Here is a 26,748-nt window from a genome sequence, read left to right as displayed (position 1 = left end):
GAACGAAATTTTATTGCTGAAACAAAAAGTAAAAACTGGAATTGCAAAACGAAAAAGTGTCTAAAAGAAGAGAAGCCTAAAACTAAAAACGAAAACAGGAGAGAGAGAAGAGAAGGGAAGGCCTCAACTAGAACCTTGACGCTGTTATATAGTTTTTCCAGCCCCAAAGCTTACAAATCTGTTTTAAATCCAAGCCCATAAAATAAAATCAAATCTAGATAAGATAAGATCTAGATGAAATAATATCTAGATGAGATCAAATCTAAATAATATCTAGATAAGATAAGATAAGATCTAATTCTGTAGAATAAAATAGTCTGCCCTCTTCAAGTCCAAGCCCAATTCTGGATTCAAGCCCAAGCCCAATTCTGGATTCAAGCCCAATGCTTCATTAATTCCTGAAATTAGATTAAAAACATCAAATTAGCTGAATGAGCCCAAATAATAAAACTGCCTAATTAATTTGACAATTAAGACTAATCAGTACTTAAAATGGTGCAAAAAGGGTTAAGAAATAGGAGAAAATAATGGCACATCAATAATCACAAGCCCAAGAGGTGTGACAATGCTAACAAGTGTCTTTTTAAAAAGGAGAAGATGTGGAGGTTGTCTAAGAGGGGAAGTTTCTTTAATGTTTACAAAATGACTTTCCTTCTTAGCTAACCTCTTAGAGGAGACACTTACCTCCATACACTCCTCCTTAACCATTAAAGGTTGTCCTTCTTCTTGGGGGTCGATTTACTCACTAGATTCTTCCCCTTTTTCTTCTTCACTTTCACTAGAGGAAGGTGAAGTAGTAGCCTCATCTTGGCTACTATAAATTTCTTGGCCCCTCATAATCATTGTTTTCTTGGAAGGGCATTGACAAGTAATGTGTCCTCTTCCAAAACATTTAAAGCACTTTATAGAGTTAGTCTTCTCTTGCATAATAGCCTTAGGGGGTTGCTTTTCTATTGTCTTCCCCTTATCATCTTTGGGCTTAGATGGTGTCGCCCCTAAGATGCCTTGACCTTGGTCTTTCTTTGGATAAGAGTAAGGGCAATGAGATTTTGAAGTAGACTTCCTTTTAAGTTGTTGTCCTACCCTTATTTCTCAATCTAAGTAATCCTCTACATTGTTCTTCCCATGGAAGTATAGGAGGTTAATGTTAGCCTCTTGAGGCTTTCTTTCCTTTTCTCTCATATAGGAGTGAGGTCTAAGTTGTGATCTATGTCTTCCTTCATAATAGTAACGAAGTTCTTCACTTAGGCTATTTCAAGGGTCATGACTACTATAGGAGGCATGTTTTTCTTTTATTAATTCTTTTAGTATTTTTCTTCTTTTTTCTTTCCTTATTTGTTCCCCCACATCTTGATTTATTTTTATCCTCTCTTTTCCTTTTTTTTTCTTTTCTTTCTAGTTTTTCTTTCCATAACTTGAGGAAACTCAACTCATCTAAGATTCTAGATAGAGGGTCCTTATGACTAGTACCCTCACCATTAATATTAGATGAATGATGACTCATGTTGGTTCCTAAGTTGTGATTCTTTCTTCACTACTAGAAAATTGGCTTTAAACAGCAGTTCTAATGTACATTTAACAACGATTGTGGAATTGTCTTTAAAGCCAACGACGTTAAAAGTGACTCATGTATCACGACGGTTATAGAATAAACCGTCATAATAAATATGTCTCTTCTAAAATGGTTCATACATAAGAACCGTCTTAGAATGTGCCTTTTCTAAGACGGTTTTTCCATAAGAACCGTCTTAGAATGTGTCTCTTCTAAGACGGTTTTTCCATAAGAACCGTCTTAGAATGTGCTTCATTAAGTAATTTCACTGATATATACAAACATACTACATCATACCATCTCAAAATTGATATTTATACTGAACTACAATCAGAGAAAATAAGGCAATGGAAAAATGAAAACAATGACTTCAAATCCCTAGAAATTACCAAATTCAACCTTATTTGAAGAAAAAGATGCCATTTGAATTAAGGTAAAATTAAAATGTATCACAAGGTCTACATAATAGAAACCCCATCTATCTTGAAGCATCATCTCAAAGTAAACTTGATTGCCAGTTATCTTGATGAGGATGGATGAGGTATGTCTGCAAGAACTTATTTGCATGTCTTTTACATTAGGTGTGCCCTTAAGCTGCCTAGTCCCTCACTATATCAATATTAATTCAATCTTCCCCCATGAATGGAATCAATATTTTGAGATGGTTACATTAATTTAGTCAGCGTCACATGTACAATGCACACAACAAACCCCAACAATAGTATTAATAGGTCATTTTGTTAAAGGTTGAAAGAAACTAGATTAGAAATGCCACACTTGTGGACCAAAAATAGAATGCCAAATTACAAAGTAGCAACTTAAATACAGTTATTCAACTGAGCATAACATATACATCCACATAGGCATATAGCATATAATAAACATAAATCTGTTAAAGAAAGAGGGTAAACAGGAGAAGGAAGATTATATATAATAGATTTTACCTCTTCTTACGCTTAGCCATTATATTGTAGTCCGTACATCTCTGTAGGTATAATGACTATAAGACAGACATGTATATTGTTAGAATGACATGCAATGATATTATCTTCAAAGACTCGAAATCGGGAGATCAAGAGGTAAAAAAATAAAATAAAAGGAAGCAATGCGTACTACTAAAGAGAAGTAAACAATATAATAAATTCTCCTAAAACAACAGATAGAAAAAGAGAATTGAAAATGTTTTTCAATTTCACATTCATCAATACTTGAAAATTGTTTCATTTCGTAACATGGAATATTTTAACTCTTTCTTTTGCAACTCCTCAAGAGTTTTCTGAAAAAAAATCTGCATTCTTCTAGCAAGTAGATCTGGATGAATACATTCGATGCAAAAAATCACCATGTCAAGGAAATATACCTTGTGTTTTGAAGTGTTTCATTTTAATTATATTTTTCCATAATTTTTATAATTATTTTTAGGACATTTAGGAATACTTTCTGCATCAAGAACATAGAGATCGCCAAATTCATGACCTTTACCAATAATTTTCTTTGTCCTAAGATGTTGATGGTGTATGTAGTTAGTCAGTAATTTAGGCTACATTTTGTGTAACCAAGTACAAACATGTTGAGTAAGCTCTCAGGTTAGCTATGCCAGCTGCCAGTTACTTATGACAGTTGAATTATGTAATGATTCAGTTAGAAGCTTGTATCTCAAACCTATCATGCATAAATAAGAGTCTTTTGACTCTCCTCTGTAATCAGAATTTGCATTCACTTTCAATAAACAAAAGTTACTTTTCTCTCATGTCATATTTCTATAGATCCTGAAATAAAAAGTGATCAGCACAACAAAGTAATTAAAGGCATGGGTAAATATAGCAATCAATTACATTATCTCAAAAGCATCAACAAATTAAACAATAGGAACATTAACAATTTAAGGGCCTTTTTAGCTAGGGAAAACATTTTCTATTTTTAGATATAATTACAAAAATGCCACCTTGTTTTTACTTTGTTTCTAGTTTTCAATATTTCATACATGAAATAGTGAAAACAACATCTAAGAAGATAATCCTTAGGTCTCATATTATATATTATTTAGTAAAAAAGGCAGCTCAAGTAGCTATCATTAGGATAAATCATTTAATTTTATAAAAACAAAAAGTCATACTTAGTGTTCTAATGATGAGCAACAGCAAAGCCAATCCAGTTCATGCGATGATTTGACTTGAGCATCAAAAGTTGTTGTCGTGTCTCCACAAAGCCAGTTAAGTCTTGCATTTGAGCTTGACAGTGAGAAGTAAAAGCACATTAACATGGATCAAAACATTAAAGGAATTCACTGACTGTGACTATGTAATTTGAAAGTGATACAGTAAAATATCTTTGCAGAATAGTTTTATCTGTTGGAACTTGGAACTATAAATAACTTAATTACTATCGACTTTCCAAATAGCTTTAGTTCATTGAGAAGCTTAGATTCAATATGAAACATTCAACTAAGTGTGAATTGTGCAATAAGGAAAATTCGCTGTAAATCAGTTTTCTCATATTTTTATCTTCAACTGCATCCTTCTAACTCTCCAGTGATGTGACCTTTGGCTATGTAATGGAAGATTCCAAACGGTAAAAGGCTGGAGAGAGATTTTCCTTTCACCTTTATTGTTAATCGTGCCTAGGATTAATTAAAAAAATAATTCTAGAAAGATTTATATTGAATTTGATTTGAATAGGTAACAGAATGGCAGTAATTTCTAACGTAAGTACCTATCTACCTTTGAGCTTCATCAAGAGTCATAATTCATAAATGAACTTAGAAAGAAAATTATAGTATCATAAAAGTACCATTTTTGGCAATGATGGTAAGTTAAGGACAAAGCTCACAATAAACTTTCCTCCACACCAACAAACAAAGCAATAACAACAAGGTACATGTTTATGTAAAAAATGTCATTGATAATGCCAGAATAGGAAAACTAACATCAAAGTAAAAGTCATAGTAGAAAAGAGAGATAGGGAAACTTTATAAGTTTACATATGCCGAAACAAATCAAGTAGAAGCAAATGGACTTAATATGCTACCTGTAAAAGTAATAGGTCCCGCGAGATTTCAATATTGTCAGGATCTATTTTATGTGCATTCCGATAACACTTAATTGCTTCCCTATATTCTCTGTTTGACCGATACAAGAGACCATACACATACCAGCAAACATGACTTTTAAGGTCATTCTGCACCAGAAATTAAAAATTAAGCTTGGATCATCTGACAAACATTAACTAGACTATTGATAAATGGTGCAAAATCAAAGGCAACCCACCTTCAATCCTTGGCGAACCAGTTCGTATGCCTCAGACTAATGATCTGATGCAATCCTACCCCATAAGGGCATTGGAAAGAAGACTCCAAGAAGATTAGGCCAGAGATGCAAGAGAAGGCCCTAGGGTTCTCATGAGCCTTAGGATAGATTTTGGGCCCATGGGCTAAGTATGAGACCGCTTATCTTTGTACATATTAGATTAAGGTTTCATTATTTTTTTTGGACTTGTATTTAGGGCTCCATAATATAGGTAAGGTACCCTAAAAATGTAGGATTTTTCAGCCCTTGTATTTTAGCGCACCTATACTAGTTTTTGTATTAGGGGTAGTTTTGTAATTTCATGTGCATTAAGTGAATATTTGATGCGTGGTTGGAAATAAATTTAATTGAATTGGGAGAAGCCCAATCCAATTATATTTTATAGGGGGAGGTGAGCATTTGCTTGCTACACCCTATTGCCACATCTTATAGTCACACTTTGTACATGTCCTTCATGCCTTACATGCCTCATGACACCTAAGCACACTTAGTGGAGAATCTTGGACCTGATCTTGGATTAGTAGGCTGAACCATTGCTAAAATTCACTAATCATAATTAGTGAAATTTTGGCTCCAAAATTTGGCTCCACAAATTCAATTTCAAATTCAAGTGAAATTTGAATAGAAATTCAAATTTCCCTCCAATTTTGTGTGACACTTAGGCTATAAATAGAGGCCATGTGTGTGCATTTTTTCAACTTTGATCATTTGAGAATTAAACTTCAAAGTTCAGACCTCTTTTGAGGCATAAAATTTTGTGCTCCTTCTCTCCTCCCTCCACTCATCTTCTCCTACCTTCAAGCTCTTATCCATGGCTTCCTATGGTGGTGAGCTTCTTCTTGACTCATTTTTTCCTTGAAGTGGCATCTCCAATCATCTATCTTCCTACTTCATTATGCTATCATTGATATTCAAGAAGCAAAGGACTCAAGGCCTACAAGCTCCACATGGAGCTACATCATGTGGTATCAAGAGCATCTTTATCTAGGTGATGTTCTTTTGTTTCCTCTATCTTTTTGTTCGATCAATTCACTTTAAATCATTGTTATTCATCTTATTCTCCATTTCTTGTGGTTTGGTGCTGTTTAGAGTAGATTCAAAAAAATAAACCGATTAAATCTTAGATCTACACTTGTTCTTGCATTTCTATGGTTCAAATTTTATAGATCTACTCTTGAATCATGTTTTTGTGTTGAATTTAGGTTCTATCATTTTTCAGTCATAATATTCTTGTGCTGAACCTTTGGATCTAAATTTTCTTCCAAAATGTTGATTAGTAAAAAAAAAACACAAAAATCTAAGTGTAAATCACTTAATCCATATTGTCTTAGAGTCATGTTTAGTCATAATAATTGTCACATTATATTCTATGTTTGTGTTGAATTTTTATTTTGTTGATTGAATTCTAGATACATTTGTTCATGTATTCTTGTCATTATTAGCCTATCTTTTGAATTTTGATTCTAATTCATGCATTTTATTTAGTTCATAACATGTTCTAAATCAATTCCTAGAAGTAATCTTGTTGTTGAACTTTTTTTTGTTTTCTAAGTTTCCTACATGATGCCTATGATGAAGTTGAGTTGTGGTGCTGAGTTAAGGCTGGATTTGTGAATCAAAATAAGTCTTAAGCTCTCTTGAATTTTGTTATTCAAGATAATTGATCATAAGCAAACACAAATTGTAACCATCCAAGTCTTAAGCAACATAAACACTACTCTTGATTTCTAGGTTGAAATCGCTGGTGCAGGCAGCTTGAACATACGAACTTGTATAAATTACTGGGAATTGGTCACTACGAAGTTTGAGCTAGAATTTTTAATAAATTTTCTGGACATCTGGAAAAAAAATTATGAAAACAAAACCAAGCGATTTGGATTAAAGGAAAAAATAAGAAAAATCATACAAGTTGGCTGAAAAATCAGTGTCCAGGAAAAAAAAAGTGAAAGGGAAGTGTGCTTGTTGTTTTGGCTCAAAATTTGTTCTATAATCGGTGCCTATTTTATACCAATCCTAGTTCTGAAATTTCAATTGAAAATTATTCTGAAAACAAGTGCCAAAATTAGAGGTTTCTTGAGTAATTTTTTTTTTAGTTTTTCTACTCTACTCTAGAGCCATTCTTGGTTTCTCTTTGAGTCCTAGCTTGCTTTTGTGTGCTTTTCATTGCTTTACCTGTTGAATAATCCTTGAAATTTTGTCTTGTTAAAACTCTATTGGTTTAGCTTTCATTTCATTTTTTTGGTCTTTGGTTATTGCTTGTCTCTTTGTTTCCTTGTTTGTGAGTTGTCATATAGGGAATTGGAAAGGAGGATTAGTGTCATCCCTTGAAGAATTTGAGTCAAGAAGCAAGGGGCCAACCACCTTAAGAGCTATGGAATTAAGAAGCACTCCAAATTGAGTGAATCACCAAAGAGAGAACAACCACCAAAATTGAAGACCTTTTTGTAATTTTTTTAATTGAGAATTTACTTACCTTCATTGCTTTCAAATTTTGTAACAAAAAGGCCTTTCATTGGAAGTAAGTTGGGAGCATCCAATAGGTCACCTTACTTCCATTTGTGTGTAATAATTTTAGGCAATTTTTCCTTAGGATAGTGAGTGTTTTGTTGGGAACCTTAAATGAGGTCATCCAAACACTCTTAGGTGTTGGAACGAGTGGCCTCGGAATAATTAAGAAGGGGGGTTGAATTAATTATTAATGTGTCTTGACTAATTAAAATTTATCCTTCTTAATATTACTAGATTCAATTAGGCTTTACTACTAAGTTATGAGAAAGTAAAGAATAGAAACAATAACTTAGACAAAATTAAAGCGGAAATAAAAAGTGCACAGCGGAAAAGTAAAACGTGTAGGGAAGAAGAAAGCAAGCACAAGATTTATATTGGTTCGGCCACAACCCGTGCCTGCATCCAATCTCCAAGCAACCCACGATTCTTGAGATTTTCAATAACTTTGTAAAATCCTTTACAAGCAAAGATCCACAAGGGATGTACCCTCCCTTGTTCTCTTTGAACAACCAAGTAGATGTACCCTTGAAGCAAACCACAAAGGATGTACCCTCCCTTGTGTTCACTATTACAACCAAGAAGCTACCCGCTTCTTACACAAAATTCTCCGACGGTTAGTTCTTTGAATTTAGTGTTTGGCCAAAGAATTCTCAGACGGTTAGTTCTTTGAATTCTTTGTTTGTGGAATCAAAAGAATTCTCAGATGGTTAGTTCTTTTAATTCTTTTGGCAAGAGGGAGAAGGAATGAATCAAAAGAATTCTCAGACGGTTAGTTCTTTGAATTCTTTTGGCAAGAGGGAGAAGGAATGAATAAGAAGAATAGCACTAGTTTTTGGCCAATGAACTTTTCTTGAATAAAGAAAGTATTGAACAAAAAACTCTTAGAAGAATGCTTTGAATGAAAGGAATCTGTTTTTAATTCATAAATGAATGAAAGGAATCTCTCTTTTAAAATTCGTGCCATGGTGACATATTTATAGTCATTTGATGACTCAAGTTATAGTTTGTGACTCTTGGCAATTTCTTTAAAACTAGTCACTTTAAAAGTTGTCACTCTTTTTGAAAACTAGTCACTTTAAAAGTTGTGACTCTTTAAAAAATCTTTAGAAACTAGTCACTTTAAAAATTGTGACTTTTGGTAATTTAATTTTCAAAATAAGTCACTAGTAATCGATTACCATCATATTGTAATCGATTACACATCAACAGATGTGACTCTTCATGTTTAAATTTAAAAATCAAAACATTTAGAAACATTGATAATCAATTACAAATGTTGTGTAATCGATTACACAAGTTTGAAAATGTTTTATCATAAGTTGTGACTCTTAAAATTTGAAATCCAACGTTTAAAAAACATTGGTAATCAATTACATGCCCATTGTGACACCCTCTACCCCTCACATATATACTGACAAAGGAATAAAAATCCAAATATTAATTAATAGTATTTTCTTTTTTTACATTTGTAAATGCAAGTCTTCCAAAGGGATAAAAGGCTCACATTCACTTTCTTCTACATCATATTGAAACTTGTCCAAATAAATAATAAAGTTATCTCGGTTTAAGCAAGACCGTCTAAGACTTCATACAATTAATATAAAACCCTATACCCCAATGCCACATCCAATCAGAGCGTTGTGTCTCGACGTCTTTCAGCACAAGGTTCCTTAAATCAATTCACCTAGTCGTCTACTCCCCCGAACACAAAGTTCATGATCATCACAGGATCCAAACACAAACAACACACGGGGAGTGAGTTATCACATTCCTAACTAATAGAGAAACAAGACAACTAGATATACATATCATATAAACTAAATAAAATTTACTTACACGTAATTCACGTAATTCCACCACTTTGTCATTCAAAGTTCATTTTTCATCCATCAATCACACTTTTCAATCATCAATCACATTACACATAAATCACATGCTCTGATCAAGACATAATAACACATCAATTTCATAATAAACAATTAGCAAGCGCATGAGATAGTTATGCTAAGACTCAAGCCTATATGCAATGTGGTACCATGTCAGTGAAAAACCACCCTGGGGCACTTAGGAGTACATAACAAGACACACCACACAATGGGTTTGCCAGGTCACTCTCACTAAGTAAGATCATAGGGAGACCAGTCAGGGTCACGATGTTTTGCGAGAATGCTCCAACCATATGGGATCAGCATAGGCTTAAAGGAACACTCAAACCCGGTGACCCCCAAGGCCTACACTCCGAAGAGTCCGTCAGGGCCTCTCCCTCCTGATTCAAGTCCAACCCCTAAAATCATTTTAGCACACAGACATTGCTCGTGAATTATACAATACTCACGACCTCACACTCGTGTTTTAAACACGTACAACATATTGCGCTACAATTTAACACTGGTTCCTGAATAGGAAACCTACACTTTCTCTTTAACACTGGTTCCTAAATAGGAAACCTACACTTTCTCTTTAACACTATGCATTTACACTTTTCTCAAGATAACACTGGTCGGGTTATTGTACAATTCACAGCTTACAACACAAATAATGTCACATCAAGAGTTAATCACACACTTATTTACAATCAAAACTCATTCACAATTTCACATCTCATAATGTCACAATCTACCATCACATGTTTTCACGTATCTCATAATTCAACACCTGTTCTACTTTACACTTTTACTCAATCTCAATAACAATATTATAATCTCAAGGCAACATATTATTCCACAATTCATCACATATTTCATTTATAAGCACTGCTCATGAATTATACAATACCACTGACCTCACATTCGTGTTTCAAACACGTTTAACACATTGCGCTACAATTTAACACTGGTTCCTGAATAGGAAACCTACATTTTCTCTTAAACACTGCGCATCAACGCTTTTCTCAAGATAACACTGGTCGGGTTATTGTATAATTCATAACTCACAATATAATTATTGTCACATCAAGTGTCAAACACACACACTTATTCACAATCAAATATCATGCCCACAATTTAACATCTCATAATATCACATCAATCATCTCATTTTTACATGTATCTCGCAAATTGACACATTCAACTTTGCCCTACTCAATCTTCACTATAACATTATAATACCATTATAATAACTTATTACACCTTATAACTCATACACATCACACAATAATAATATTTGCATGACACAAAACATATATATGCATATGTATATAGTAAATTAAACTACATTGTTTTTAATCAAAGGATTTCTATAACAATTAATTTAATATTACATCAAAAGAAATTACCACTAGACATTAACCTTACAATTTTCTTTAATTTATTATTCTAGTATTACAATAATTATATACACATAACATGTTGATCATCGTCGTAGAAAAATTAGAACAAGATAATAATTTATATTAAATAAGTCATTGAATAATATTATTTAAAATATAATTTACGTTAATAAAAAGAGCTTAATTTTTCTAAGGGGTTCACACTCAACACAAAAACACATCAATTTCATAGCAATTTCTCATTGGGACATCAACTGATTCATCAAACATATATAATTCACTGTAATAATTATAAGGATAAAATGAAAATTGTGAAAACACCCAAAAACTCATTCTAATTTATATCTCTAAGGATCCCTACACATGTTCTCACTAATCCCCAACTGTGAATAACTCATCCCTTACCTCTGAGCGGACTCACGTGTCTTCCGACAACGATAACGGCATCTATAGCGGTTTCCTGAGATTCCTCAAGTTTTTTCTCCGACTGCTCCGATAGAATTCTCGAACATCAGAGAGACAGAGAAGAGATTGAAGCCTCCGCTTGTACTGTCTTCATGAGATTCCTTTTTCTCCCACCACAAATATTATCTCGGAAATCCCAACGGTGAGAGTGTGAGAAATTTCATTTCGAACAACATATCTAAATTTCATGAAAATCCAACGGTTAACAAAACTGGGATCGTAGTTTTACCGAGACAATTTTGGGTTTCTGCGGGAAAATAAAAAGCTACAATGCGAAGGGTTTTCCTCTAATTGCAAACATAATTTTGCAATTCCAAACGGTCAGAATGCTCGAAATTTGGTTGTGAACGTGGTACTCAAATTTCATGACGATCCAACGGTGAATGAGTCTGAGATCATTGTTTTTCTGAGACAGATTTTGTGGGGTGCGGGAAAAAGAAAGGGTTTTGAGAGGTGAAGGGGAAAAACGAAAATGAGAGGCAGAGGAGGCTGAGGAGTCAGTCTGAAAAACCTAGCATGTTGTTATTTATAGCTAGGGACATTTACGACCTATTATTTACTCTATTTATTTATTTTTATTATTTTTACTAAAAAACTTTTTAAATTTATTTATGAAAAAAATGGGATGTTACACCCATGGTAATCGATTACTACTTTGTAAAATAGTTATTAAACTGTTTGGGCTTCTGGTAATCGATTACCAGAGAGTAAAAACTCTGATAAAATATTTTTCTTTGAAAAATTCTTTTGGACAAATTGTGCTATTCAATCTTTTCTTTAGAAAATTTTTTTTTATACTTATCTTGATATTTTTCTTTAAGTTCTTGCATATCTTGAAACTTGATTCTTGATTGAACGACTCTTTTATTCTTGAAACTTGCTTGATTCTTGATTCTTTACTAGAGTCTTTGGCATCACCAAAATAAACTTGGAAAGCTTTGCTTCCACATTAGGATCCACCTAGTTTACATTTCTTTCACTTTAATTTCTTGTTTACTTTCATAATTTATTTTCTTTACTAGCCACACCTAGTTTATCTTGTTATTTCATAGTGCTTTCTTCTTTCTTATCACGCTTATCTTGAGTTCTTTTGGAACCTTAGCTTTTACCTTTTTTACAAACCCCCAACAAGAAAGAAGCAGAACTTAGGAACCAACATGAGTCATCATTCATCTAGTGTTAATGGTGAGGGTACTAGTCATAAGGTGTTGGAACAAGTGGCCTCAGAATAATTAAGAAGGGGGGGTTGAATTAATTATGAATGTGTCTTGACTAATTAAAATTTATCCTTCTTAATGATACTAGATTCAATTATGCTTTACTACTAGGTTATGAGAAAGTAAAGAACAGAAACAATAACTTAGACAAAATAAAACTGAAATAAAAAATGCACAGCGGAAAAGTAAAGAGCGTAGGGAAGAAGAAAGCAAACACAAGTTTTATACTGGTTCGGCAACGACCCGTGCCTACATCCAGTCCCCAAGCAACCCACAGTTCTTGAGATTTCCAATAACCTTGTAAAATCCTTTACATGCTAAGAGCCACAAAGGATGTACCCTCCCTTGTTCTCTTTGAACAACCAAGTAAATGTACCCTCTACTTGAAGCGAACCACAAAGGATGTACCCTCCCATGTGTTCACTATTACAACCAAGAAGCTACCCGCTTCTTACACAGAATTCTCAGACGGTTAGTTCTTTGAATTCAGTGTGTGGGCCAAGAATTTTCAGACGGTTAGTTCTTTGAATTCAGTGTGTGGGCAAAGAATTCTCAGACGGTTAGTTCTTTGAATTCTTTGTTTAGGGAATCAAAAGAATTCTCAAACGGTTAGTTCTTTAAATTCTTTTGGCAAGAGGGAGAAGGAAAGAAGAAGAGAAAAATAGACGGATAGCACAGTTTTTGTTTTTGCAGAATTTTCCTTTCTTCAGAAAATCCTTTTTCAAACAAAGAGTGTGTTATTTGATGTTTTTTGAAAAATACTTCTTACTACCTACTTTGACTTGGCTTGATGCTTCTTGATTTCTTCATTTGATTCTTGAATCTTTGAGTGGAATCTTGAATGCTTGATTCTTTAATCTTGAAACAACTCTTTGAGCTTTGGCATCATTAAAACATCTTGGTGAATCATCATGGTAGCTTTTCTTCCACATAAGGACCCTCTATCTAGAATCTTAGATGAGTTAAGTTCCCTCAAGTTATGGAAAGAAAAACTAGAAAGAAAAGAAAAAGGAAAAGAGAGGGTAAAAATAAATCAAGATGAGAGGGAACAAATAAGGGAAGAAGAAAGAAGGAAAATACTAAAAGAGTTAAGAAAAGAAAAACATGCCTCCTATAGTAGTCATAAACTCTTGCAAGAGCCTACGTGAAGAACTTCGTGACTATCATGAAGGAAGGCATAGGTCACATCTTAGACCTCACTCCCATGGGAGAGAAAAGGAAAGAAAGCCTCAAGAGGCTAACATTAACCTCTCATACTTCCATGGGAAGGACAATGTAGAGGCTAACTTATATTTGGAAATAAGGGTAGAGCAACAACTTAAAAGGAAGTCTACTTCAAAATCTTATGGCTCTCACTCTTATCCAAAGAAAGACCAAGGTCAAGGCATCTTAGGGGTGACACCTTCTAAGCCCAAAGATGATAAGGGGAAGACAATAGAAAAGCAACCCCTTAAGGCTAGTATGCAAGAGAAGACTAGCTCCATGAAGTGCTTTAAATGTCTTGGAAGAGGACGCATTACTTCTTAATGCCCCACCAAGAAAACCATGATTATGAGGGGCCAAGACATTTATAGTAGCCAAGATGAGGCTACTACTTCACCTTTCTCTAGTGAAAGAGAAGAAGCAAAAGGGGAAGAATCTAGTGAAGAGATCTACCCCCAAGAAAAGGGACAATCTTTAATGGTTAAGGAGGAGTGTAAGGAGGTAAGTGTCTCCTCCAAGAGATTAGCTAAGAAGGAAAGGCATTTTAAAATAAAGAAAAAATTTAAATAAATTTCCACTCTTAGACAACCTCCACATTTTCTCCTTTGTAAAAAGACACTTGTTAGCATTGCCACATCTCTTAGGCTTGAGTTTATTCCTCAAGTAAAGGAGTTGTTGGATGAGGGTTTGGTTTGCAAGAGCTTAAATCCTTGTGCTTTGTTGGTGCCCAAAATAGGTATTATTAGGCACTAAATCCCTAAAATAGGTGGTATGATGAATGTTTTGAGTGGTGCAACCCTCTTTTGTAAAATCACTCGTGCACCCAACATCTTCATGATTTGTGTACATAGGGACTCATTAGATAGGTTTGTTCTTATTTTTAGTTTCAATACAAAATTAGGTACTCATATGGGACACCTTAGGTTTGTCATACTTTTTGGTAGGAATAATCAGCATGAAAATATAGAAAAAGGTATGTTTTATTGCATTACTTTTCTTAATTTTTTAAAAAGTGATCAAGGGGTTTCCTTGAACCCTAAGAGAATAAAGGTCATTCCTGAGTGACCTACTCCACCAAGTATATGAAACATTTAGGGCTTCCATGACTTAACAAACTTTTACAAAAGGTTTGTCCCATATTTTTCTATACTTGTAGCACCACTCTTTGAGTTGGTGAGGAACCATGTTCCTTCATGGGAAGATGCCCAAGAAATTAGTTTTCAGATCTTATCTTACTTCAACATACCAAACACCACTAATACTAATGTTTTTTTTTCTTTTTACAGGTGTTGAAGAAAAAAGCCCAGAGTTTCAAGAACCTCGGGATTTGAGGTCAAATCTTTTTCAAGGGGGAGGGAATGATGCAATCCTACACCGCAACGACATTGGATAGAAGACTCCAAGAAGATTGGGTCAGAGATGCAAGAGAAGGCCCTAGGGTTCTCGTGAGCCTTAGGGTAGATTTTGGGCCCATGGGCTAAGTATGAGCCCGCTTATCTTTGTACATATTTGATTAAGGTTTCATTATTTTTTGGACTTGTATTTAGGGCTCCATAATATAGGTAAGGTACCCGAGAAATGTAGGATTTTTCAGCCCTTTTATTTTAGGGTGCCTAGACTAGTTTTTGTATTAAAGGTAGTTTTGTAATTTCACACGCATTAAGTGAATATTTGATGTGTGTGGTTGGAAATAAATTTAATTGAATTGGGAGAAGCCCAATCCAATTAAATTTTAGAGGGGGAGGTGAGCATTTTCTTGCTACACCCCATTGTCACATCATATTGTCACACTTTGTGCATGTACTTCATGCTTTACATGCCTCATGACACCTAAGCACACTTAGTGGAGAATCTTGGACTTGATCTTGAATTAGTGGGCTGAACCATAGCTAAAATTCACTAATAGTAATTAGTGAAATTTTGGCTCCAAAATTTGGGTCCATAAATTCAATTTCAAATTCAAGTGAAATTTGAATAGAAATTCAAATTTCCCTCCAATTTTGATTGACACCTAGGCTATAAATAGAGGCAATGTGTGTGCATTTTTCAACTTTGATCATTTGAGAATTAAACTTCAAAGTCTATACCTCTTTAGAGGCACAAAAATTCGTACTCCTTCTCTCCTTCTCCCTCTACTCATCTTTTCCTACCTTCAAGCTCTTATCCATGGCTTCCTATGGTGGTGAGCTTCTTCTTGACTCATCTTCTCCTTGAAGTGGCGTCTCTAATCATCTTTCTTCCTTCTTCATTCCACTGCCATGATCTTAAAGAAGTAAAGGGCTCCATTGATGAAGAAGATCCAAGGCCTACAAGCTCTACATGGAGCTACACCATGATCCATGCAATTTAATGTCAAACCCTTCATTGATAAAGTTTCTATCAACCAGAAGGGGGAACAGACACATAAATAAGAAGAAGAAAAAACACAAAGAAACAAAAATAATTAAAAATGGAAAGAGAAAAACAACTGCTGTAAGTAAAAAAAAAAATATCATTTTTTATGTTACTCATTTAAGAGAAAATAAAATATCCCGACAAGAAAGAAAAGGCATGGCCAAACAAGTACTAAAAAGTTATACCTCCATGGTCAGGAAATTTTTTCAAAATGGTATTGGCTGCTTTGAGGCCCTTTTTGTATTGTTTGGTTTCATAGGATTTCTGCAGCAATGCAAACAAGTAAAATCAATCTCATCCATAGTCCATGTGAGAGCAGTTCAAACTTCATTCCTACTTCCCATAGCCGCGAGGAGAAAGGAAAAAAAAAGAACATAGAGAGAATGCAAATAAATTCAAAACACGCAAAAGTTCGGGAAATTCTAATCCCGCTCTAACTTGCAGAAGAGTTGAAATACAACACAACGGTGAACCTCCTCACAAATCACTATAGTCAATCCTGAATGCTCTGATTTTTTTACATTTAATTTCTATAAAGTCTAGACTGGATTGTCAGCAAAGAAATAAAGGAATAAGAAGAGAATCTAGGGTTTTGAGATGGAGAAGAAGCAATCACGGAAGCAAGAGAAAGTGATTGAAATTGGACCGAGCATAAAATTTGAGAGAGAGAGAGAGAGAGAGAGAGAGGAAGCTTACAACAATAAGCTTGAAGAGGTTGGCCTCTTTTGGAGGAAGAAAAGCACCCATTTTAGCGGTGGCAGAGACTAAGAATGAGAGTATGTGTTTTGGCGGAAACGAAGAAGAAAGAGAAAGGGTTCAGTTGTGTTGTGGATGGCATGTGCGTGAAGTGCAAGTTCAACCCTATTGTCAACAAGAAGCAAGGAACCGAACCACTACGTGCTATTGCTCCTATATTTCCTTTTTTCTTTTTTTATTTGGTTTCTTCTAAAAATAATATTTACTACACAAGAACATTGTGCCTGCGTGCAGTTAACTTCCACACTCACCCACATTACTAATTTACAACACCTGTCGCGGTTCGGGTCGGTCTATAATGGGTCACTCACTCATAACTTTTCGTGTGCTGTATCGGATTTAATTGTCTCAAACGTGGTTATCAAACTCTCAAATTTACTCATTAAATCTTACGAGTTTATGAGTCCACTTGTCCTCTACGAGTTGACTCTCGAGTAAATTCTTTTTTTAATAGACTCTGGGCAAACTCTATAAAATCTAAGTAAACTCGACAGACTATTAGTGACTTTAAGTGTGTTGACTCAATCAATACATTAGCCAAATCTACGTGTTAGGAATGTTAGGAATTATACATTATATCTGGGATCATAAAATAAAGTGTACAAAGGTTGCAGAGAAAACTTAGTTGCACTTAGAAAAATGTTGGAATGAAAAGGATAAGGAAATGAAATTACTAAGTACTACTGGTGTTCATGCAAGAAAAAAAATGTATGTGGTTTGTTATGCTTCCCAATTAGCTGACTTCATACCTCCTAAGATAGACAAATTGTGATTAATACTCCAATAATAACCAATTGTATTTAAAATAAAATTTAAAAATTATACTGGTAATCCTTGTCTTACATGTTTGTGAAAAGTGCACCCTTAAAATACAATTGAATTTTAAATAATAACATAACTTTGCTCTTTATCTATCAACATACTCTGCTTATTCTAATGGAGAGTTTAAACAGAGGATTGCATACAAAATTAGTCTCTATGAAGGGGGAATTTTCACCTATACCAGCACCCCCTATCGAAACAAAATATCAGAAAAGTTGCTTGCTAACAAATAGGAGTGATAAACAATTTTCTATGTGTACATTACTTGTTTTTCCTCTAAATAACATATTGCATCTTGCAAACATGTTAGAATCCCCTCTGTAGCTATTTTTGTCAACTCACGTGGATCTAGCTGAAATGATTTACATGATGTCTAGATTCATATAGAGTACAACTATCAACCCTAAGCACAATTAATTGGGAACAACAGATATACTACGCTTTTCTAACAAGTGAATTTGATTCCAATGCAAACCTCTTTTGTTGCACTTTCGTCTGATTCTATGCAAGTTCTAAATGCAAATAAGAAAATTGTAACCTCCAAAATGAACAGAAACAGTCTTTTTATACAGGAATGGAAGATCATAACCTTTTCTTCTTGACTTTGCAGCCACTGAATTATTTTATTCAAATCATCAATGGCCCACTTTTTCACTTCCGAAGGCTCAAAGCATTTCCTAGCAACATCAGTGTCTTTTCCCTGGAATATGCAGCAAACATAAAAGTCTACACTCTATAACAAATTGTTTGCAGATAAAACAAAGGTTATTTAGAAACCTAAATTGTCACTTATAAAACATCTTGTCATCTTTTTACCTTTGATTTTATAGAGGCAGTTGATGTTGAAGGCTGTTCTCTTTCAATGTGCTTCGATGATTTTTTGGGTACAGATGGTTTCTTCTCTGCACTCACCAATAGGGTTTACAAGAAGGATAAATTAGATATGAAATTGGATGGAGATAAATGGTATGGGAATGGGGCCATAAAGACATACAGTAAAACATTCAACAACATGTAAGGATAAGTAGCCTTTCAGTAGGAGTCATACAGAACCCACGTAAATGGAGGAGATTTCGGTGCACAACCATGCTAATCATCTCTACTTCAGTCTGAAACTGAAGCTCCCCACCAGGCATGCGCTCCTCTTTCAATCTTTTCACACCAACCAGTGAACCATCAGTCAAACATCCTTTGTAAACCTTACCAAATCCTACCCTTCCAAGAATGTTCTTATTGTTGAAAGTATCTGTTGAAACTTGCAGTTATCGTAATGAGAACCTCTTAAGCTGCCCAAGGTGTACTTCAGGATCCTCTTCATTTGTAATTAGATGTAAGTAAGTCAAATTCCATCCAATTAATTTATTCAACCAATACAGTATTCAATTGAATTGGATGGGGTAGCTCACTGGGCACATCAAAGAAAAACTCCTGTGGTTTCCTTCGACGCCACCAAGCAAACACAATTGCAGGAGCAGCAAATAACAGAGCAACACCTGCAGCTACTCCTCCAGCTATTGCACTAGTGGCACTATTTCCTTCTGCAATCAAACAAATGAAAGTTGAAACAATAGTGCTTCTTTTATCTTGAGGTTTCCAAGAACATACAAAATAAATGTAAAGTTGTTGTAGCAAAAATAGAGATTGGACCTATTAAAATGTATATCTGACCAATGAGTTTTTATCTCAAGTGGATTCATTAATGAATTTAGTCTTAAAAAATTAACAATACAATACACAGTAATGATGGATAATGAACAAGTCTATGTAAATTGATATAACAAACTCACTAGCATGAGATAGTAAGAGTCCAAAAACATTGAATGAAAAAAGAAAAATAAAAAACACCATATTAAGAGCTATAATTATATTTCAATCAATAAAAAGTACAAAAATAAGTATGATGGAATATGGCCCAGGTTACCTGGAGTTGAGATTGGGGATGGTGGGACAAAAGGGGGAGGAGGAGAAAATGGAGGAGACCCGGGACAAGGATGCCCAGTGACTGGGCCACATAGGTCCAAGTTGTTGTTAAAACTGCAAGGGCATTCCATTCAGAAATTGTTTGCAAGTCAGAACCACTGCATGCAAGAATATCTCAAATCTGAGCAAAAAACCTGATAGGAGTGAATAATGAGAAGGAGCCACTATCGGGAACCACACCTGATAGTTGGTTGTTAGACAAATCCCTACATTTAAAAGTAAATATTCAGAACAAAACATTAGCTTTGCATAAAAATATTGTGTAATAGAAATAAACCACGTGTTGAGGTAAATTGGCTCACAGCATTTGGAGAGTTGTAATATTACTTAGTGGCATGGGAATAAGACCAGTCAGGCTAGTGTCGTTAAGCCGGCTATCCTTAGACAAACATACTAGGAAAATGGCATTAGAAATTATATTCAATAGTAATACAAAAAAAACAAGAATACACACATCAACAGGCACAAACCACCATACTGAGCTTTTACAGTTCTACCCTATGACCATGACAAAAAAGTATTAGCAATTCATACCAAAGTGAAAATAGCTCTCTTTTTCATTTCAGGTTCACTCTTATAGTATTTTTAAAAAAATTTCAAAGAAACATGCATGAAAAGCTAAAAAAAATGTATGCATAAAAAGGCGAGTCAAATGCACAGGCTTTAATTAATGAAGATCAAATGTTTTGGAGCAAGGGAGGGTGAAGGAGTAATTTTGGGTAGATAGGAATAGAATGAAAGTTCCTTTTATGAGTAACTAATCTAACCTAGTATTTCAATATGCATTTAGAACAAAGGATGACACCTTTGGTTTTATCAATGGTTAGTTTTCAGTTTGGAATGTTGCATACAAAGAACAATTTTATTTTGATTGGTTTTATGTTTTCACTGTCATATAATAGATTTAAAAATTTAAAGTTTCAAAGAACTCCACAGAGAATACACATAATTTGCAGCAAATGCATACCAAAACCATAGTTGGATGCAATTCATCTAATTTTTAGATTTATTATCGAATTTAATTGGTATGTACTGACATTGTCATCTAATCATAGCTTGCCATGTATGGTAAAATTTTTTTAGTTTTATAATAATTACTTTAAAAGTCATATCTAGGATAATTTCTAATTTCTAATTGATTGACACTGCAGAAATCGTTACACTGATAATGTATGAAAATTAAATTCTTTATTATAACCCATAAGAATTTGTTTTGTTTTATCATCTCAGTTTCAATATTTTAACTCAAGAAGGCACTTTGGCATATTCATTTTTTCATATACACTAATGGGAGTTGTTCATAAATCATAATGCAAACAAAGTATACTGATGGTAAATAATTAAATTCAGAATAAAAATAATTTCTTATGAATTTCCACTATCAATAAGTATACTCACAGACAACACAATTTTGACAACTTGCCCAATGACTCTGGGATAGGTCCACTGAAACGGTTTAGATACAGATCCAAGCTCACCAAGTTAGTAAGATTCCCCAAGTCATTTGGAATTGGTCCACTAATGTTATTGCTGTAAAGTTCCCTATTATGAAAAATAAATTACATAAAAATATGAAGATATCAGATATCCAAATTAATATTTTGTAAAATTAGCATTTAGCTACCAGATTTGTTTCAAGGCTCCTTATAATAGTACATTTAGAATATGATCCATGTAATCCCAAAACACAGGAGGCCTTGGATTACCTCTTTAAGAAACTTCTGATCAAGTCAAATGCAACGGTTGAATCTCACAAACTCAAATAGATAGCATAACCAAAGAGAACCTATGCACAATTATAATGCTAGTCAAACTACCCTTAGCCAAATACATTTTCAATTTAGATAGCTTCTCAATAATCCACAGTCAACAGTGTACAGACAAATAGAGACTAGTGCATTCTCAAGAATCGAGACCAACCCTCAACTCCCCCTTCCCTCCTAACATAAAAGTGTGAAGCAATACATCATCATGTAGAGTCAAAAACAAACAATCACGACAGAAGAAAGGAATAAAGATCCCCTTGAGAGAATCTCTTATAAAAAGCGTGCTTGTCCCTGCCCCCATGCCATGGTTCTTATTGGCCAATTATAAAGGCTATAATGTTACAACTTCATCATGCTTCAAAAGCCTTAGATAAACTCACCAGTTACAGAAATTTTTTATGATTATTTTGAATAATAACATGCATTTATCAAGTTCAATGTCTTACATATAAACCTTACCACCAAAAGTCTGCATTGTAAAAGCTGAATGACTTGCTATAGAGAGGAAACAACTTTAAAAAGTGAGAATAAATCATGAAAATAACCATAACCTTAGAGATTTGAGGACCAATATTGATCATTAAGAGAGTGCAATCAGAGTTCCAATCAGGCTTATATTCTGCTCCCATTTCCATAGCTCATGGCCTCAACATGCCCCTCTCCGGATTCACAAACCCTGAAAGCACAAAAACCACCCCTTCCTATCCTCAAACCAGTAGTTAAATTAATGAACTCAATCAGACATTCAACAACAATGCAAGAAAAATAAATAAAATAAAAAACCCACAAGGGAACCTAAATTGTTCCTTATAAACCAAGTACCAGAAGCTTGTTGAAGCTTTTAGATTCCAAACTTGAGGCAGAATATTTTCCACCATTTTGATTTTGGACTTTGCTCTTGTTGGGTGTCTCAGCATCACTAGATTTCTCACCTTGGCCATCCAAAGTTGGTTTCTTTGCATAATTAAGCACCAAATTTCACTTAACCCGTCAAGCTCAAGACAGAACAGCACATAGCATGTCTGTTGTTATATATCTATATTTATATATACTTCTTTCCCTCTGAACCTTATCAATGAACAGAAAACCCTATTGAATCTCACTCTTTCTCCCATGAAACCATCTAATATAACATACTAACTGCTAACATTCATCTATATAAACAAACTAGGACCTACAATGGCGTTGGCCTAGGGACCTCGATTAGGAGCCAAGGAGAAGAGAAAAAGGAAAGGGATATGATAACACAATGCAGTGCATAACAATGATAAAAAAACTGAAACATAAGCTTTCTCCCTGTTCACGATGCTATGTCTTGACTCTGGCACGACAGGGATCGTGGAGGCCTTGGGAGCGACGATGACCTTCACGTTAGGGTTGTGAACTTGCATTGTTGTTGGCTACATTTTGTATAATATATTTTATTAATTTAGAGGGAAAACTTAAATAAATAAAATAATTAAAAATTTTATAACTTTGATCAAATACAGTTTTTAAAAATCGTAGTAGTTAGGTCGACTAACAAAGACGGTTTTTATAAAACCGTCTTCGTAACATTCACATCGAAGGCGGTTTTATAAAAACCATTGTAGTTGGATTAAAAAAGTTTGCTTTATTTTCAAAAATGTCATCGTGTCATTTACTACATCGGTTTTTTTATAACCGATGTAGATATGGCGATGTGAAAAGGCACTTTTGTAGTAGTGCTTGTTGAGGGTTTGCAAAAGGTAAAATTTAGGGTTCAAAATAACTCAAGATAAGCGTGATAAGCAAGAAGAAAGTATTATGTAATGACAAGATAAACTAGGTGTGACTAGTAAAGAAAATAAGCTATGAAAGTAAACAAGAAATTAAAGTGCAAGAAATGTAAACTAGTTGGATCCTAGGAGTGTTTAGATGACCACATTTAAGGTTCCCAACAAAACACTCACTATCCTAAGGAAAAATTGCCTAAAATTATTACACAGCAATGGAAGTTTGGAAACCTATTGGAGGCTCCCAACACACTTCCAATGAAAGGCCTTTTTGTTACAAAACTTGAAAGCAATAAAGGTAAGTAAATTGCCAATTATAAAATTACAAAATGGTCCTCAATTTTGGTTGTTGTTCTCTCTTTGGTGATTCACTCAATTTGGAGTGCTTCTTAGTCCAATAGCTCTTAAGGTGGTTGACCCCTTGCTTCTTGACTCAAATTCTTCTAGGGATGGCACCAATCCTTCTTTCCAATTCCCTATATGGCAACTCACAAACAAGGAAACAAAGAGACAAGCAATAACCAAAGACCAAAAAATGAAATGAAAGCTAAACCAATAGAGTTTTAACAAGAAAAATTTTCAAGGATTATTAAACAATTAAAGGAATGAAAAGCACACAAAAGCAAGCTAGGACTCAAAGAGAAACCTAGAATGGCTCTAGAGTAGAGTAAAAAAAAACTCAAGAAACCTCTAATTTTGGCACATGTTTTCACATTAATTTTTAATTGAAATTTCAGAACTAAGATTGGTATAAAATAGGCACCAATTACAAATCAAATTTCAAGCCAAAACAACAAGCACACTTCCCTTTCACTTTTTTTTCTGGACACTGATTTTTCTGCCAACTTGTGTGATTTTTCTTATTTTTTCCTTTTATCCAATTGAATTGGTTCTTTTTTTCTAATTTTGGTCTATATGTCTAGAAAATTTAATAATACGTTCAGCTCAAAATTTGCAGTGACCAATTTCGAGTAATTTTTACAAGTTCGTATATTCAAGCTGCCAGCACCAGCAATTTCAACCTAGAAATCAAGAGTAGTGTTTATGTTGCTTAAAGCTTGGATAATTACAATTTATGTTTGCTTCGGCTCAATTGTCTTGAATAACAGAATTCAAGAGAGCTTAAGACTTATTTTGATTAACAAATCCAGCCACAACTCAGCACCACAACTCAATTTCTTCATAGGCATCATATAGGAAACTTAGAAAACAAAACAAAGTTCAACAACAAAACTACTTTAAGGAATTGATTTAGAACACGTTATGAATTAAATAACAGGCATGAATTAGACTCAAAATTCAAAATATAGGCTAAGAATGACAAGAATACATGAACAAATGTATCTAGAATTCAATCAACAAAATAAAATTCAACACAAACTTAGAACATAATGTGACAATTATTATGACTAAATATGACTCTAAGACAACATGGATTAAGTGATTTACAATTAGATTTTTGTGTTTTTTTTTCTAATCAATATTTTGGAAGAAAATTTAGATCTAAAGTTTCAACACAAGAATATTATGACTGAAAAATGATAGAACCTAAAATCAACACAAAAACATGATTCAAGAGTAGATCTATAAAATTTGAACCATAGAAATGCAAGAACAAGTGTAGATCTAAGATTTAATCAGTTTATTTTTTTGAATATACTCTGAACAATACCAAACCACAAGACGATGAAGGATATACATGGAGAATAAGATGAAGAACAAGGAGTTAAAGTGAATTGACCGAAAAAAAGATAGAGGAAGCAAAAGAACATCACCTAGACGAAGATGCTCTTGATACCACATGATGTAGCTCCATGTGGAGCTTGTAGGCCTTGGATCTTCTTCATCAATGGAGTTATTTGCTTCTTGAAGATCAATGGCAACGAAATGGAGATGGAAAAAAGATGATCGGAGACGCCACTTCAAGGAGAAGATGAGTCAAGAAGCAGCTTACCGCCATAGGAAGTCATGGATAAGAGCTTGAAGGTAGGAGAAGATGAGTGGAGGGAGAGAAGGAGCACGAAATTTTGTGCCTCAAATGAGGTCTGAACTTTGAAGTGTAATTCTCAAATGATCAAAGTTCAAAAAATGAACACACATGGCCTCTATTTATAGCCTAAGTGTCACACAAAATTGGAGGGAAATTTGAATTTCTATTCAAATTTCACTTGAATTTGAAATTGAATTTGTGGAGCTGACTTGTGGAGCCAAAATTTCACAAATTATGATTAGTGAATTTTAGCTATGGTTCAGCCCACTAATCCAAGATCAAGTCTAAGATTTCCCACTAAGTGTTCTTAGGTGTCATGTGGCATGTAAAGTACGAAGGACATGCACAAAGTGTGATTATGTGATGTGGTAATGGGGTGTAGCAAGCAAATGCTCACCTCTCCCTCTAAAATTTAATTGGATTGGCCTTCTCCCAATTCAATTAAATTTATTTCCCAACACACACATCAAATATTCACTTAATGCATGTGAAATTACAAAACTACCCCTAATACAAAAACTAGTCTAGGTGCCCTAAAATACAAGGGCTGAAAAACCTTATATTTCTAGGGTACCCTACCTACATTATTGAGCCCTAAATACAAGGCCCAAAAAATAATGAAACCTTAATCTAATATGTACAAAGATAAGTGGGCTCACACTTAGCTCATGGGCCCAAAATCTATCCTAAGGCTCATGAGAACCCTATGGCCTTCTCTTGCATCTCTGACTCAATCTTCTTGGAGTTTTCTATCCAATGCCTTTGGGGGGTAGGATTGCATCACTACGTTTGGGTTTTCTACATAGTGGAATCATTGTGTCAACTAACTAACTTAAAACTATATTATAATAAGAAAAAATTAGTACAAAAAACACTATTGATTTTCTCACTTGCAATATCTGCAACTTCTTTCTCTTCAAGTGCTGCCGCAAAAAATACCACTGCTTACGCTAGAAGCCAAACGACAAATGTGACTAATTGAACATCTATGAAATACTGATAACTTTTTTTCTACAGTAAAAAAATAATAGTTTTTCTAGTCATGTTACTAGATTCCATAAAAAAAAAAAAGAAACATAGATCTCACTCCTAAAATTAATGTGATGGATCTGAGGTCTTAAGTTCATAACTACTCCTAGATAAAACTATGTCTGATTAATTTGGAAGGTACTCAAGCAAGGATCATACCCAAAGACAACGATTAGAAAGATTTCTAGTATGGTGTTCTTAACAGCATTCAAAGCTTCATCTTTCTCCTCTGGAGTTTGCATTTCCCTTGAGACAATGTCAATTATCTTCCCACCAAATTTTTGCTGCATCAATTATCTTACATCCAACAATGGTGACAGCAAATAACTAGATACATGCTGATAGAAATTTTAGTAACTGTGTGTATGAGAGGTACAGGAAGAAGGAGGTAGTAAAAGAAGCATACAAGCAATATACTTGATGTGGCTGCAATCAATAGAGCCACTATACCAATCATTAATTTTCCAGCCTCAGGTTTTGCCTGCAATGTCAAACGAAAAAAAGAAGCAACTTTAATGATCACAAAAACATGGCAGCAATTCATCCAAAGAAACACCGGCCACTTACAAGTGAAAGGACTCGATAGAATCCCACATTTTTCGCCTGTATGGACATGACTTAAATGATGTATGGACAATGATCACCGGCACTGCATCACCAATAAACCATGCATGAGTTCCAAACAGTTTTGAAATCGTTAATTAAAACTATGACCTCTCTTATAATTTTTAATGGTTTA

At 34.2% G+C, this 26,748-nt stretch overlaps 1 long non-coding RNA gene across 4 annotated transcripts; it reads right to left on the bottom strand.

Annotated features, from left to right (window-relative positions):
* Positions 1–344: 344 nt before the first annotated feature.
* Positions 345–19,576, bottom strand: LOC100812390 (uncharacterized). Of its 4 annotated transcripts, none has more exons than XR_005891646.1 (8): positions 19,412–19,576; positions 18,485–19,028; positions 18,307–18,392; positions 18,080–18,190; positions 16,098–16,176; positions 3,669–3,783; positions 2,497–2,552; positions 345–398 (listed from the first exon to the last, which is right to left on the bottom strand). It is a non-coding gene; the product is annotated as an uncharacterized lncRNA (long non-coding RNA). The 4 variants fall into 4 exon arrangements; XR_005891647.1 differs by having other exon boundaries at positions 18,539–19,028; XR_005891645.1 differs by having other exon boundaries at positions 18,307–18,802; positions 18,897–19,028.
* Between the last annotated feature and the right edge of the window lie 7,172 nt (positions 19,577–26,748).

This window comes from Glycine max, chromosome 5 (genome assembly GCF_000004515.6).
Source record: "Glycine max cultivar Williams 82 chromosome 5, Glycine_max_v4.0, whole genome shotgun sequence".
NCBI lineage: Eukaryota > Viridiplantae > Streptophyta > Magnoliopsida > Fabales > Fabaceae > Glycine > Glycine max.
Note: the sequence above shows the minus strand (reverse complement) of the source record. Positions and strands in the feature narration are given on the sequence as shown.